The sequence below is a fragment of the Arachis stenosperma genome, chromosome 6, assembly GCF_014773155.1.
Source record: "Arachis stenosperma cultivar V10309 chromosome 6, arast.V10309.gnm1.PFL2, whole genome shotgun sequence".
NCBI lineage: Eukaryota > Viridiplantae > Streptophyta > Magnoliopsida > Fabales > Fabaceae > Arachis > Arachis stenosperma.
In genome coordinates, this window is record NC_080382.1 from 89196327 (window position 1) to 89213329 (window position 17003).

The 17003-nt window shown below is 37.8% G+C and overlaps 1 non-coding gene across 1 annotated transcript; it reads right to left on the minus strand.

Moving 5' to 3' along the window:
• Window positions 1–16417: 16417 nt before the first annotated feature.
• Window positions 16418–16521, minus strand: LOC130938169 (small nucleolar RNA R71). Its single transcript, XR_009069344.1, has one exon. It is a non-coding gene; the product is annotated as a small nucleolar RNA R71 (small nucleolar RNA).
• Between the last annotated feature and the right edge of the window lie 482 nt (window positions 16522–17003).

Genomic DNA, 17003 nt, shown 5'->3' on the forward strand with positions numbered 1-17003 from the left:
CACAACAATAAACACACAAACCCAGAAAATCAATAAAACTTCAATCTATTGCTAGAATGAGGTTTTAGTTAGTTTAAGCAAAAATTCAAACAGTTAGCGTGTTAGTAGGAATCAGAATAACAGAAAAGAAAAAGTGCTTAATCTAGACCTCCACTTCACTTAATCATTGTCAATCTATTTCAATCCCCGGCAACGGCGCCAAAAACTTGATGTGTGGAAAACGATCCAACACAAAACTCACCGGCAAGTGTACCGGGTCGCATCAAGTAATAATAACTCACATGAGTGAGGTCGATCCCACAGGGATTGAAGGATTGAGCAATTTTAGTTTAGTGGTTGATTTAGTCAAGCGGATCAAGTATTGGTTGAGTGATTTGTGTTTAACAGGAAGTAAATGACATTAAATGTAAAGGGGGAAGGGAAAATTTCAGTAAATTATAAAGCAGAAAAGTAAACTTGCAAAATCTTAAAGAACAAGAAAGTAAATGACTGAAACTTAAAGTGCAAGAAATGTAAATTGCAGTAACTTAAATGGCAAGAAATATAAATTGCTTGAATGTAAAAGGGGTTTGAGGACTGGGATTGCAGAATCTAAACCAAGAGAAAGTAGATGGCAACAATTAAGAGAGCAAAAATTGAATCAGAAGCAATAAGCATTCAAACAGAAAGGAAATAAGGTGCAGCAGAGGTTCACAGAAGAACCCAAGTGAATTTTGATCTCAGGACTCAAGGGCTTAGGTAGCAGAGCCTAAAACCCAATTTCCTTCCCAGATCCGAGTTATCTAAGCAATTGACAGAAAATTAAAGAAGAAGCAATAGAAGAACAGAAATTAAATTGAATTATGCAGAAAACAAATTGAAAAGAGTTTGAATGGGAATTGAGACAGAATTTCCTCAATTTCACACACCCAAGACTCAGAAACAGAAGATTAGAAGTGCTCAGGCAAGAATGAGGAAGAAGAGAGATCAATTCTCCTCCCCAATTCTTAGAATTCTCAGTAAAGTTCCCAAAAAGCTCAAAATAAAAGTGAAAATTCAAAGTTCAAAGTAAAAGTGCAAAATTCAAAAGCTAGGCAAAAGGTCCTAATTACATCAAACTAACTCCTATTTATACACTTTCTATTCTTGGATTTTTGGATTTGGATGGGCTTTTGAATTGGTGAAGAAATGAATTAAAATGGGATTTTAATTTGAATTTTCGGCCCATGAGAAGTTGCTCCCAGGAGGCTGCCCTGCCCTTGTGGAGGGCAGGGCAGAAAATTGATGCATGGTGCGGACGTGTGGTGCGGCGTGGTGCGAGCTGGGCGCGGCCTTGGTGCGTGAGATGCTGCCCTGCCCGCGCCAAGGGCAGGGCAGGAAAAGTTGGTGCGCCAGAAATTCCTTGGTGCTGCCAGAATCAGGAATTGGTGCGCCAGAATCAAAAATTGGTGCGCCAGAATTGAGCTTGGTGCATAGGATGCTGCCCTGCCCTCGCAGAGGGCAGGGCAGGAAATTTTGGTGCTGCCAGGATTGAGGTTGGTGCGCCAGATGCTGCCAGGGACGTGCCATGGTGCGCCAGATTTGCTTCTTGGTGCGCCACACACAAGATTCTGCCCTGCCCGCGCAGAGGGCAGGGCAATGTTCCCTCCTTCACGTCCCGTGTTCGAAACACGGCCGGGGCACACGCTTCTCATTTTTTCTTGGCTTCTTGGCACGGCAATCAACCTTAGTTCTTGGCTTCCTCATGGTTCCTTGTTCGAGTCTTGTGGCATGCATGAGTGACATTTTTCCCTTGAATTTCTTCCTTAGAGAGCCCGATACTGCCCTCCACAAGGGCAGGGCAAGGTTCTCTTCCTCTTGGTCCCAAGGCATATTTTGTGCTCTGCCCTTGTAGTGGGCAGGGCAGAGTTGCCTTCCTTGGTTGGTTCCTTTATGTTGCCCTCCTAGAGGGCAGTCTGCCCTTGTGGAGGGCAATGTTGCCTCCCCCTTTGCATGCGGCACGCTTCTTCTCTCTTTTGCCACACTTTCCTTTCCTTGGGCTACACTTCTTAGGCCACGCTTTTCCTTTTCTTTTCTTTTCTTCACCTACAATAAACCAAAACAACCACTCCAAGTATCACTAAATTCAAGAGGCTTATAAATCAATTAAAATTCAATTAAAATTAGCTCAAACCTCATGGATTAACATTAATTTCATGGTGGTTGCTTGATTTAAAGAAGTTATGCATTTTCACTCCAAATCACTTACTTAGGATACAAGAAAGTGCATAAATGCTAACAAAACAAGTAAAATTAGCTTGAAAAATGGGTATATGATGACTTGTCATCATAAATCAACCACTAAACTAAAATTGCTCAATCCTTCAATCCCTGTGGGATCGACCTCACTCCCGTGAGTTTTATTACTTGATGCGACCCGGTACATTTGCCGGTGAGTTTTGTGTTGGATCGTTTTCCACACATCAGCAACCACTTTCGTTCTACATGAAAATAAGCTTGAATGAATATCTCTTGGATTCCATCATCAGAATCTTTGTGGTATAAGCTAGAATCCATTGACAGCATTCTTGAGAATCCGGAAAGTCTAAACCTTGTCTGTGGTATTCCGAGTAGGATTCAAGAATTGAATGAGTGTGACGAGCTTCAAACTCGTGACTGTAGGGCGTGGTGACAACGCAAAAGGATAGTAAATCTTATTCCTACATGATCGAGAACCGACAGATGATTAGCTGTGCGGTGGCAGCGCACTTGGACCATTTTTACTGAGAGGACGGATGGTAGCCATTGACAACGGTGATCCCCCAACATACAGCTTGCCATGGAAAGGAGTAAGAATGATTGGATGAAAGCAGTAGGAAAGCAGAGATTCAGAAGGAACACAGTATCTTCATGCGCTTATCTGAAATTCCCACCAATGAATTACATTAGTTTCTCTATCTTTATTTTATGTTTTATTTATCTTTATATTCGAAAACCATTATAACCATTAGAATCCACCTGATTGAGATTTACAAGATGACCATAGCTTGCTTCATACCAACAATCTCTGTGCGATCGACCCTTACTCACGTAAGGTTTATTACTTGGACAACCCAATGCACTTGCTGGTTAGTTGTGCGAAGTTGTGAAGAATGTGTGTGAACCATAGTATTGTGCACCAAGTTTTTGGAGCCATTGCTAGGAATTGTTCGAACTGTAAAAAGTATGAGTCACAATTTTGCCTATCACTAATCCCCTTCAAGTCACTAATGGTCCACCCAAGAGTTGTGTTATGGCTCTTGAGAACTAAAATAAGCGCCTCTTCCTCTTCAGGCTTCAGGGAAGAGCTAATAATCACTGGATATGAGTCATTCTCGCCCAAGAACACATATTTCAGAGAAGGAGGTAAGGATTTGAGCTCAAGCTTGGGGGCTTCCTCCTTTGCTTTAGGCGTGTGAACCATAGCCTTCTGGGGTGGTGAATTATCAACTTCAACTAATTCATACTCAGAGATAGGATCCAGAATGTCATCAAGCACCTCAGCCTTTAGTACCTCTTGAACAAGTGGTTCAATAACATCTATTTTTATACACCCTTCAGAATCATTAGGGTGCTTGAGAGCTTCAAAAACATGAAGGACCACCTGTTCTTCTTTGACCCTCAGGGTCAATTCACCATTTTGTGCATCAATCAAAGCTCTACCTGTAGCTAAAAAGGGTCTACCAAGTATAATAGAGGATTTTACCTCCTCTTCCATGTCTAATATAACAAAATCAACAGGAAAGATGAATGGTCCTACTTTAACAAGTAAATCCTCAACAACACCTACAGGTAATTTAATAGAAAGATCAGCAAGTTGAAGAGAAATACGAGTGGATTTTACCTCATCAATTTGAAGCTTTTTCATTATTGGAAGTCGCATTAGATTGACGCTAGCTCCAAGGTCACATAAAGCACTATGAATGGTGACATCTCCAATGGTGCAAGGAATTACAAAGCTTCCTAGGTCTGGAATCTTCTCAGGAAGGTTGTGTTGAATAATGGCACTGCATTCCTTGGTTAACACCACTGTTTCTTGTTCATTCCAATCCTCTTTTGGGTCAACAGTTCTTTCATAAATTTAGCAAAGAGAGGCATTTACTCAAGAGCCTCTGCAAAGGGAATGTTGATCTGTAGCTTATTGAAGACAACTAAAAATTTAGAGAATTACTTTTCTTTGGAAGCCTTCTGAAGTCTCTGAGGATATGGCATTTTTGGCTTGTATACAGGAGCCTTTGGAAATGTAGGATACGTGTCTAGAGAGTCAGGGAATGGGTTGTCTGCATGCTTTGGAAGGGTGTGCTCTACTTCTTCCTTTTTCTCCTCTAGAGCTTTCTTTTCAACTAGTTCTTCATTGGCCCTTGTCTCAAAGCCAGCTGTTTTACCACTTCTCAATTGAATAACCTTGCAGTCTTCTCTTGGGTTCACCACTGTATCACCTGGAAATGTACTTGCAGACCTCTTAGGTATTTGCTTGCTCAGCTGGCCCATTTGCACTTCCAAGTTTCTAATGGAGGCTATGGTTTTCTGCATAAAACTCCTCATCATCTCCCAGTTAGAATCTTCCTTGGATTTAGAGTTAGCCTGCTGAGGCCGAGATTGGTGGTTATTGTAATTGTTCTATTGGAAGCCACCCTGAGAATTATTGTTGAAATTCTGAGGTCTCTGAGGTTGGTCTCTCCACCTAAAATTTGGGTAATTTCTCCAGCCTTGATTGTATGTCTGGGAATAGGGGTCATTATTGGAATTTCTAGAATCACTCCCCATGTAATTGACTTGTTCGAAAGAGGATTGAGCATAATCATAATTATCATTTTGCACTAAATTTCCTGCCATGTCATAGGAGACCTCTTGAGGTGGATTCTGGGTGTTGATAGCTGAGACTTGCATGCCACCCATGTGTTGAGTAAGTAGACTTATTTGCTGAGACATAAGCTTGTTCTGAGCAAGAATAGCATTAAGAGCTTCTACTTCCATGACACCCTTCTTCTGAGGAGCCTTAGAGTTTATAGGATTCCTATTAGATGAGTATAAATATTGGTTGCTAGCAACCAATTCAATTAGCTCAATAGTCTCCTCCGGTGTCTTCTTCTTGTGCAATGAACCTCCTACAGAATTGTCTAAGCACATCTTGGACATTTCACCCAAACCTTCATAAAAGATGTCTAGTTGAGTCCATTTGGAGAATATGTCCGAAAGGCATTGCCTAGTCAGTAGCTTGTATCTCTCCTAAGCTTCATACAGAAAAATTTTACCTCTTTCTGTCTGAAGGTCTGAACCTCCACCCTAAGCTTAGTCAGCTTCTTTGGTGGGAAAAATTTAGTGAAAAACTCAGTAACCACCTTGTTCCAAGTATCTAAACTCTCCTTGGGTTGAGAATAGCCATAGCTTTGCTCCATCCCTCAGAGCAAACGGGAAGAGCATGAATTTGTACACCTTTGGGTTTACTCCCTTTGTCTTCACAGTATCACAAATCTGCAGAAAATTGGAAATAAATTGATTTGGGTCTTCATGGGGAAGACCATGATACTGGTAGTTTTATTGCACTAGGGTGACTAGTTGTGGCTTCAACTCAAAGTTGTTCGCAGCTATAGGAGGCACCGCAATACTCTTTCCATACAGATCTGTTGTAGGAGTGGAGAAAGAGCCAAGTAATCTCCTTTGTTGTTCATTCCCATTTGGGTTTGCCACATTAGCATTATCATCATTGTTAGGATTCATAGTGGATTCTACAGCCTTGTAAAGTCTTGCCTGTTGTAAACGTCGCCTCAAAGTTCTTTCAGGTTCAGGATCAAAGTCTAAGAGATGTTCTTTCTCTCTGTTCCTGCGCATAAACAAACAGAAAACAAGAAAGGATGGGAATCTCTACATCAGAGTGCAGAGAATTCCCAGTGGGGTAACCTGTGTAAAAGAAATAAAAGAAAACAACTAAATAAATGATGCCGAAAATTTTCAAAAATTATATAAAAAAAATAAATAAAAAATAAAAATAATTAGGAGACAACAAACTTAATTTCAGTAATTAAAGAAAAATATATGATAAAATCTCTTTTTTTTGCGTGCGCGTCATTCAGCGTTTTCCTTGCCACGCCTACGCGTCGTCTACGCGTTCGTGTCATTCGTGCAGATTCCAATCCACGTGTTCGCGTCAGGCACGCGAACGCATCACTGTAATTTTCTCCATTTCACGCGGTCACGTGAGCCATGCATCCGCGTCGGTGTTCGCTGGTCATCTCCTTGGTTTCTTGTGTTCCTTCTATTTTTGCAAGCTTCCTCTCCATTCTCTAAGCCATTCCTACCCTATGAAGCCTGAAACACTTAACACACGGATCACAGCATCGAATGGTATAAAGGAGAATTAAAATACACAATAAAAAGATCTTCAAGAAGCAAGTTTTCAACCATAGAACAACTTTGGGAAGGAATTGTAATATCATGCTAATCATATGAATAAGTGGGTAAAGACATGATAAAACCACTCAATTAAACACAATATAAATCATAAAATAATGGTTTATCCGGTTGTTATCAGCACTTGCAGGTGTCTGACCCCTTATTGGCGTTTGAACGCTAAGATTGGGGGCTGGATGGGCGTTTAACGCCAATTTTTCACCCTTTTCTGGCGTTTGGACACCAGAATTGGCCATCCACAGGGCGTTTAACGCCAATTTTACACCCTTTTCTGGCGTTGGAATGCCAGAATCATTCCTCTTTGGGCTCTTACTATCCTCAGAGGGATTTTGGGCAGTGGCTTGATCATCCTCTGTCAGTTGTTCCTTTCTTGGCTTCTTGCTGCCTTGAGTTGAGGCGTTCAATGTCTTTTCACTCCTCAGATGAACAGCTTGACACTTTTCTGTTATTTGTTTAGATAATTGTTGTCTTGTCTGATCCAATTGTGCTTCCATATTCTTGTTATCATTTTGAGTGTTTTGTAGCATCTCTTTAAATTCTTCTAACTATTTTGTTAGAGCAAGTAATTACTGATTAAGTTCAGCAACTTGTTCTGGAGGACTAAGTTTAGTGGATACTGCTTTAGCCTCTTCTTTCATGGAGGACTCACTACTTAGGTACAGATGCTGATTTCTAGAAACTGTATCAATGAGCTCTTGAGCCTCCTCAATTGTCTTTCTCATGTGTATAGATCCTCCAGCTGAGTGGTCTAGAGATATCTGGGCCTTTGCTGTAAGCCCGTAGCAGAAGATGTCTAACTGCACCCAATCTGAAAACGTTTCAGAGGGGGCATTTCCTTAGCATCTCTCTATACCTCTCCCAGGCATCATAAAGAGATTCATTATCCTATTGTTTAAAGCCTTGGATGTCCAGCCTTAGCTGTGTCATCCTTCTTGGAGGGAAATATTGATTCAAAAATTTGTTTGACAACTGTTTCCATGTTCTTATGTCGGCCTTGGGTTGGTTGTTTAACCATCTCTTAGCTTGGTCTTTTAAAGCAAATGGAAACAGCAATAATCTGTAGACATCTTTATTCACTTCTTTATCACGTACTGTGTCAGCAATTTGTAAGAACTGTGCCAGAAACTCAGTAGGTTCTTCCTGTGGAAGACCGAAATACTGACAATTTTACTCCACCATGATAATGAGCTGAGGATTTAACTCAAAATTACTAGCTCTGATGAAGGGTATACAGATACTACTTCCATATGAAGCAGTAATGGGGTTAGCATATGACCCCAGAGTCCTTCTGGACTGTTCATTTCCACTTAGGTCCATGATGGAGAAAGGGAGATGATGTGAATTACAAATAAACAATTTTTCTCTCTCTTTTTTCTAAAGGAAAATTTGAAAATTCAATTAAAATAAAGAGAAAAGATCTTTTTGAATTTAATGAGGAAATAGAAAGACAATAAAATGACACCAAACATAGAATTTTTAGATCAAAACAAAGAAAACAAACAAGAAAACTTTGAATGTCAAGATGAACACCAAGAACACTTTGAAGATTAAGATGAACACCAAGAACAATTTTTGAAAATCTTTAGGGAAATAAAAACACAAAGGACACCAAACTTAAAAATTTTTATACTTTGGACACTAATAATTCGAAAATGCACAAGAAAAATAAGGAAAGACACAAAACAAGAAAAACTAAAGATCAAACAAGGAAAATAAACAAAAACAACTTGAAGATCAAGATAGAACACAATGTATATATTTTTGAAAAATTTTTAAGAAAAATTAAAACATAAAATTGACACAAGACTCAAACAAGAAACAAAATTTTTTTTTTGAAAAGAAAATAAAGGACTCAAAGTTAGTGACTCTAAACCAAAAAGATAAATTCTTCCTAATCTAAGCAACAAGATGAGCCGTCAGTTGTCCAAACTCGAACAATCCCCGGCAACGGCACCAAAAACTTGGTGCACGGAATTATGATTCACACTTCTCACAACTCCGGTGCCACTAACCAGCAAGTGCACTGGATCGTCCAAGTAATACCTTACGTGAGTAAGGGTCGATCCCATGGAGATTGTCGGCTTGAAGCAATCTATGGTTATCTTGTAATCCTTAATCAGGAGATTATAATGAAAAGAGTTTTGTTTGTATAAAGGAAAAGAACATGAAATGAATAATACTTGTTATGCAGTAATAGAGAACAGGTTGAGGTTTTGGAGATGCTCTGTCTTCTGAATCTCTGCTTTCCTACTGTTGTCTTCTTCACGCACGCAAGGCTCCTTCCATGGTAAGTTGTATGTTGGTGGATCACCATTGTCAATGGCTACCATCCGTCCTCTCAGTGAAAATGGTCCAACTACGGGTTTTGTAGGGCTAATCATCTGTCGGTTCTCACTCGTACTGGAATAGGATCCATTGATCCTTTTGCACACTGTCACTGCGCCCAACATTTGTGAGTTTGAAGCTCATCACAGTCACCTCTTCACAGATCCTACTTGGAATACCACAGACAAGGTTTAGACTTTCCGAATCTCAAGAGTGCTGCCAATTGATTCAACCTTATACCACGGAGACTCTGGTTTCATGAATTTGAACACTCTGTTGTCAGGAGACGCAATCAAACTCGTGAACCAGGAACCCAAGAGATACACGCTCAATCTAAGGTAGAACGGAAGTGGTTGTCAGGCACGCGTTCATAAGTTGAGAATGGTGATGAGTGTCACGGATCATCACATTCATCATGTTGAAGTGCAAATGAATATCTTAGAATAGAAACAAGCATGATTGAATAGAAAACAGAAATAATAGCATTAACCCATCGAGACACAGTAGAGCTCCTCACCCCCAGCCATGGGGTTTAGAGACTCATGCCGTAGAAGATACAAATTCAGATGTAAAATGTCATGAGGTACAAAATGAATCTCTAAAAGTAGTTTTTATACTAGACTAGTAACCTAGGTTTACAGAGATTGAGTAATTAAGTGCAGATAGTGCAGAAATCCACTTCCAGGGCCCACTTGGTGTGTGCTTGGGCTGAGCATTGAAGCTTTCACATGCATAGGCCATTCTTGGAGTTAAACTCCAGCTTTGGTGCCAGTTTGGGCGTTTAACTCCAGTTTAGGTGCCAGTTCTGACATTTTACGCCAGAAAAGGGTCTTTGACCGGAGTTTGGATGCTAGTTTCGGCCATCAAATCTCGAGCAAAGTATGGACTATTATACATTTCTGGAAAGCCCAAGATGTCTACTTTCCAACGCAATTGAGAGCACGCCAATGGGGCTTCTGTAGCTCCAGATAATCTACTTCGAGTGCAGGGAGGTCAGAATCCAACAGCATCAGCAGTCATTTTTTTAGCCTCTGAATCAGATTTTTGCTCAGGTCCCTCAATTTCAGCCAGAAAATACCTGAAATCACAAAAAAACACACAAACTCATAGTAAAGTCCAGAAATGTGATTTTTGCATAAAAACTAATAATAATATACTAAAAAGTAACTAAAACCTATTAAAAGCTACCTAAAAACAATGCCAAAAAGCATATAAATTATCCGCTCATCAATGACATGAACCGTGCATGTTTGAATTTGAATCAAGGGATGTTGAAGTATAAGGAACAAGAGTTTAGAGAACTATTATGAATTTTCTGAAATTAGTGAAAGTTAATCCTTAAAGCAAAGAGAAACAGCATAGAAAATAATAAAAAGCAAGGTCCAAGGCTCTGAGCATCAAAGACTAGGGAGGTCAAACATGATTAAAAGCTCAAAGAGTTGTTTTTCAAGTCATATTCTTGTGGTTTTCTTGTGTCAAGCAATCCTTAAGACAGAATATTTAGATTCGAGACCAAATACATTTAGCAGAGTATGCCAAAGGCTTTGAGCACAACTGTCTAGGAGTAGCTTAAAGAAAAATCAGAACTTCAAGAGAGTTCCCCAGTTAAGTGCTTGTGGTGTTCTCGTGTCAATCAACCCTTGAGATAGAACATTTAAAGTCACGGCTAGGCTCAAGGTCCAAAGCACCAATTACTTGAAAATTAAAGGATATCTGCTATGTTCAAGGATTAAACTGAAGTATAAAGATCAGAGAATTCAAAATATGACCCGAATTCTAATTCTAAATGACAATGACATTCCTCTGATTCAAAGGAGAGTGAGATGCCAAAACTGTTCAGAATTACAATAGATAAACCCCACTTCAAAAAGAGACATGAACATAACTGAACTCTCACCTCTCATGCAAATTCACATCTTAATCATATACTGATTTTGGTTGCTTGAGGACAAACAATAATTCAAGTTTGGTGTTGTGATGCGTGAGCATCTTCTCTGTCTTTTCCTAGTGAATTTTCATTTAATTGTTAGGTTTAATCAAGATTTAATATATTTTAGACACTATAAATGCTACTTTGAGCTGTGTATAATTCTGTTTATTTCAGGACGAATTTCACAGAGTTGGAGTTAAGGACGGAGAATGCAGAGAGCTTGCTGCCACCTCCATGCTAAACTTGGATTCTTCCAAGTTTGGTGCCAACTCCATTATCCCAAGAAGAGCACTCGGCCACCTCCACGCCAAACTTGGATTCACCAAGTTTGGGGCCACCAAGAATCCCCAAGGAGAATGCATGCATGAGGCTCCACGCCAAACTTGATCATTGTCAAGTTTGGCGCCAGCATAAAGAGCCAAAGAAGGCATACACGCACAACCTTCATGCCAAACATGGATCCTTCCAAGTTTGGCGCCACAACCAACAATTCCAAGGAAGAACCCTCTGCCTAGTCCACGATAAACTTGGATTCTTCCAAGTTTGGCACCAACCCTAGTGCAATTGGTGGTCCTCAATCTCGTCCAAAGGCCTGCACAGATCAATTATTAAGTTTTGATTTAAACTTTTATTATTTTGATAATTAGGAAAAGATATTATTTAGTTTTCGGAAATATATTTTACATTAATTAGGATTAGATATAAAAGAGAAAAGAATCAACCCATCTGGCTCTTATCTTCTCTTCGACCTCATTCTACAATTTACAGTTTTTACGAATCTTAGTTTTCTCTCTGAATCCTGAGCAACTAAACCTCCACTGTTAAGGTTAGGAGCTCTGTCTATTGTATGGATTGATAATATTACTTTTTAACAATGACCAAAAGTGTAGGTTTAGATTTTCGCACTAAAAATAGGATTGACATTGCAAGTTTAGCTCCAAACCCAAAAATTGACCAATATCAAATTAAAATCCTAAAGATGTCACAAATCAAATCAAATTAACCGAGAGTATTTAAACTCCCGGGTCGTCTTCCCTAGGAACTAATGCCAATGAGCGCACAATTTCGGTTGTGAGAAAGCAAAGGGGTTTTCAATGATTGAAAGCAAGAAATAAGGACATAAAAGAATTAGACAAAATTGTAATTAATAAAGTAATAAAGGAATAAAAGAACTATGCGTGTAATATAAACAAGTAAAGCTATAAAGTGATGAAAAAGGTGATTCAAAACATAAATGAAACCTTGACTTGGGATGAGTTATGGAATCCCTTCCTTGCCATAACCATAACTATGATAATTATGATGGATTAATCTCATTAAGTCAACCCTTAACATCGAAGGATAAACTAAGTGAGCATAATTGTTATCAATCCACAAATCCTAGCTAACTTACTAATTACTTTAGTAAAAAGCTAGCGTTAGTGGAAACAATAACAACTAACAACCCAAGAATTATCACTAAATGTTGGACATTATGGCTCTAGTAACCCATATACTCATTTCCCCCAAGCCAAGCGGTGGAAATTACCTTATAACTACAATTGGCATTTCATCAAACACATAGAGGGCATAAACATAAAACATGGGGAAATTGGTAAATTAATGAAAGCTATGAACCATAAATGATCAAAATCAATAAAGGCAACTCAAAAAAACATAAAGTAAGCATCAATATCAAATTCATTAACAAGAACATCAAAATTGCAAAACCAAGCATATATTGATAAAAGAAAGTAAAATAGAAGAAAGTGTAGAACAAGTATTGTAATTAAAAGATACAATTAAAGAAATACTTACAAAATAAATTACTAGAATCCAAAATTCAGAACTTCAAGTATAAAATTCTACAAAACCTAATTGAAACCCTAAGAGAGCTGATAAGCGGATAATTTATATGCTTTTTGGCATTATTTTTAGGTAGTTTTTAGTAGGATCCAGCTACTTTTAGGGATGTTTTCATTAGTTTTTATGCTAAATTCACATTTCTGGACTTTACTATAAGTTTGTGTGTTTTTCTATGATTTCAGGTAATTTCTGGCTGAAATTGAGGGACCTGAGCAAAACTCTGATAAAAGGCTGACAAAGGACTGCTGATGCTGTTGGATTCTGACCTCCCTGCACTCGAAATAGATTTTCTGGAGCTATAGAACTCTAATTGACGCGCTTTCAATAGCGTTGGAAAGTAGACATCCAGAGCTTTCCAGCATTATATAATAGTCCATACTTTATTCGTGATTAGACGACGTAAACTGGCGCTCAACGCCAGTTTCATGCTACATTCTGATGTCAAACGCCAGAAACACGTCACGAACCAGAGTTGAACGCCAAAAACATGTTACAACTTGGCGTTCAACTCCAAAAGAAGCCTCTGCACGTGTAAAGCTCAAGCTCAGCCCAAGCACACACCAAGTGGGCCTCAGAAGTGGATTTCTGCATCAATTACTTACTTCTGTAAACCCTAGTAGCTAGTCTAGGATAAATAGGACTTTTTACTATTGTATTCAGTGTCTTTGATTGTAAGGTCTTTTGACCATTCGGTCTTCTGATCATGTTTGGGGGCTGGCCATTCGGCCATGCCTGAACCTTCATCACTTATGTATTTTCAACGGTGGAGTTTCTACACACCATAGATTAAGGGTGTGGAGCTCTGTTGTACCTCAAGTTTTAATGCAATTACTACTATTTTCTATTCAATTCAGCTATTCCTATTCTAAGATATTCATTGCACTTTAACATGATGAATGTGATGATCCGTGACACTCGTCATCATTCTCACCTATGAACGCGTGACTGACAACCACTTTTGTTCTACTTTAGACCGGGCGCATATCTCTTGGATTCCTTAATTAGAATCTTCGTGGTATAAGCTAGATTAATGGCGGCATTCATGAGAATTCGGAAAGTCTAAACCTTGTCTGTGGTATTCCGAGTAGGATTCAGGGATTGAATGACTGTGATGAGCTTCAAACTCGCGATTGTTGGGCGTGATGACAAACGCAAAAGAATCAAGGGATTCTATTCCAACATGATCAAGAACTGACAGATGATTAGCCGTGCCGTGACAGAGCATTTGGACCTTTTTCACTGAGAGGATGGGATGTAGCCATTGACAACGGTGATGCCCTACATACAGCTTGCCATGGAAAGGAATAAGAAGATTGAAGGAAGGCAGTAGGAAAGCAGAGATCCAACAAGGACAAGCATCTCCATTCACTTATCTGAAATTCCCACCATTGAATTACATGAGTAACTCTATCTTTACTTTCTGCTTTATTTACTATTTGAAAACTCCATAACATTTATTATCCGCCTAACTGAGATTTACAAGATGACCATAGCTTGCTTCATACCAACAATCTCCGTGGGATCGACCCTTACTCACGTAAGGTATTACTTGGACGACCCAGTGCACTTGCTGGTTAGTTGTGCGGAGTTGTGACTAAGTGTGATTCACGTTGAGAGCGCTACCAAGTTTTTTTGGCGCCATTGTTGATGATCACAATTTCGTGCACCAAGCTTTTGGCGCCATTGCCGGGGATTGTTCGAATATGGACAACTGATGGTTTATCTTGTCGCTCAGATTAGGTAATTTTCTTTTTTTATTTTCTTTTTAAAAAGTTTTCAAAAATATTTTTCAAAATTCTCCCTCTATTTTCGAAAAATCCTTCAGAGTTTTTAAGAATGAATTCTAGAGTTTCAAAACGGTATGTTGAAGCTTGACTGGCCATCAAGCTTTAGGCTAACCTGGTATGATTCCTGGAATTTTGATTAAGGACTTTGAATTCATTACTTCCTTTTTCCTATATGTTTTCGAAAAAAATAAAATAAAATCCAAAAAAATAATAAAATTATGAAAAATCAAAAATATTTTTGTGTTTCTTGTTTGAATCTTGTGTCATGTTTTAAGTTTGGTGTCAATTGCATATTCATCTTGTTCTTGCAATTTTCGAAAATTCATGCATTCATAGTGTTCTTCATGATCTTCAAGTTGTTCTTGGTAAGTCTTCTTGTTTAATCTTGATGTTTTCTTGTTTTGTGTCTTTTATTGTTTTTCATGTGCATTTTTTGCATTCATAGTGTCTAAACATGAAAGATTTCTAAGTTTGGTATCTTGCATGTTTTCTTTGCATCAAAAATTTTTCAAAAATATGTTCTTGATATTCATCATGATCTTCAAAATGTTCTTGGTGTCCATCTTAACATTCATAGTGTTCATGCATGCATCATATGTTTTGATCCAAAATTTTCATGTTTTGGGTCATGTTTGTGTTTTTCTCTCTCTTCATTAAAAATTCAAAAATCAAAAAATTATCTTTTCCTTATTTTACTCCTAATTTTCGAAAATTTGAGTTGACTTATTCAAAAAAATTTTAAAACATAGCTATTTCTTATAAGTCAAGTCAAATTTTCAATTTTAAAAATCCTATCTTTTCAAAACTTTTTCAAAAATCAAATCTTTTTCATTTTTATCTTATGATTTTCGAAAATTTAAAAATAGTTTTCAAAAATCTTTTTCTTAATTTTATCTTTATTTTCGAAAATTATGCTAAACAGTTAATGTGATTGATTAAAAAATTTGAAGTTTGTTACTTTCTTGTTAAGAAAGGTTCAATCTTTAAATTCTAGAATCATATCTTTTAGTTTCTTGTTAGTCAAGTAATTAATTTTAATTTTAAAAATTAAATCTATCTTATCTTATCTTTTATATCATATCTTTTTCAAAATTTTATCTTTTTCAAAAATTTGATTTTAAAATATCTTTTCTAACTTCTTATCTTCTTATCTTTTCAAATTTGATTTTCAAATCTTTTTCAACTAACTATTTGACTTTTTGTTTGTTTCTTATCTTTTTCAAAACCACCTAACAACTTTTCTCTCTCTAATTTTTGAAAATACTTCCCTCTTTTTCAAAAAAATTCTTTTTTTATTTAATTAATTGTTTTAAATTTTAATTTTAATTTCATTTCTTATCTTTATTTTTGAAAATCATTTAACTCCTTTTCAAAATTTAATTTCGAAAATTTCTCCCTCTCTCATCTTTTCCTATTTATTTATTCATTTACTAACACCTCTCTTCATCTCAAATCACTGCCCCTATCCTTACCCTTGTGTTTGGATTCTCCTTTCTTTATTCCCTTCTTCTTCTACTAATAATAAGGAACCTCTTTACTGTGACATAGAGGATTCCTCTTCTTTTTCTGTTCTCTTCTCTTTCATATGAGCATGAACAAGGAAAAAGGCATTCTTGTTGAAGCTGATCCAGAACCTGAAAGGACTCTGAAGAGGAAACTAAGAAAAGCTAAATTACAACAATCCAGAGACAACCTTGCTGAAATTTTCGAACAAGAAAAGGAGATGGCAGCCGAACCTAACAACAATAATGCAAGAAGGATGCTTGGTGATTATACCACACCTACGTCCAAGTTTGATGGAAGAAGTATCTCAATTCCTACCATAGGAGCAAACAATTTTGAGCTGAAACCTCAATTAGTTGCTCTAATGCAACAGAATTGCAAGTTTCATGGACTTCCATTAGAAGATCCTTACCAGTTCTTAACTGAGTTCTTGCAGATCTGTGAGACTGTTAAGACTAATGGAGTAGATCCTGAAGTTTACAGGCTCATGCTTTTCCCTTTTGCTGTAAGAGACAGAGCTAGAACATGGTTGGACTCTCAACCTAAAGATAGCCTGGACTCCTGGGATAAGCTGGTCACGACCTTCTTAGCTAAGTTCTTTCCTTCTCAAAAGCTGAGCAAGCTTAGAGTGGATGTTCAGACCTTCAAACAAAAAGATGGTGAATCCCTCTATGAAGCTTGGGAAAGATACAAACAGATGACCAAAAGATGTCCTTCTGACATGTTTTCAGAATGGACCATGATAGATATATTCTATTAAGGTCTATCTGAGTTCTCTAAGATGTCATTGGACCATTCTGCAGGTGGATCCATTCACCTAAAGAAAATGCCTGCAGAAGCTCAAGAACTTATTGACATGGTTGCAAATAACCAGTTCATGTACACTTCTGAGAGGAATTTTGTGAATAATGGGACGCCTCAAAGGAAGGGAGTTCTTGAAATTGATGCTCTGAATGCCATATTGGCTCAGAACAAAATGTTGACTCATCAAGTCAACATGATTTCTCAAAGTTTGAATGGATGGCAAAATGCATCCAACAGCACTAAAGAGGCATCTTCTAAAGAAGAAGCTTATGATCCTGAAAACCCTGCAATGGCAGAGATAAATTATATGGGTGATGAGCGGATAATTTGTACGCTTTTTGGCATTATTTTTAGTATGTTTTTAGTATCTTTTAGTTAGTTTTTAGTATACTTTTATTAGT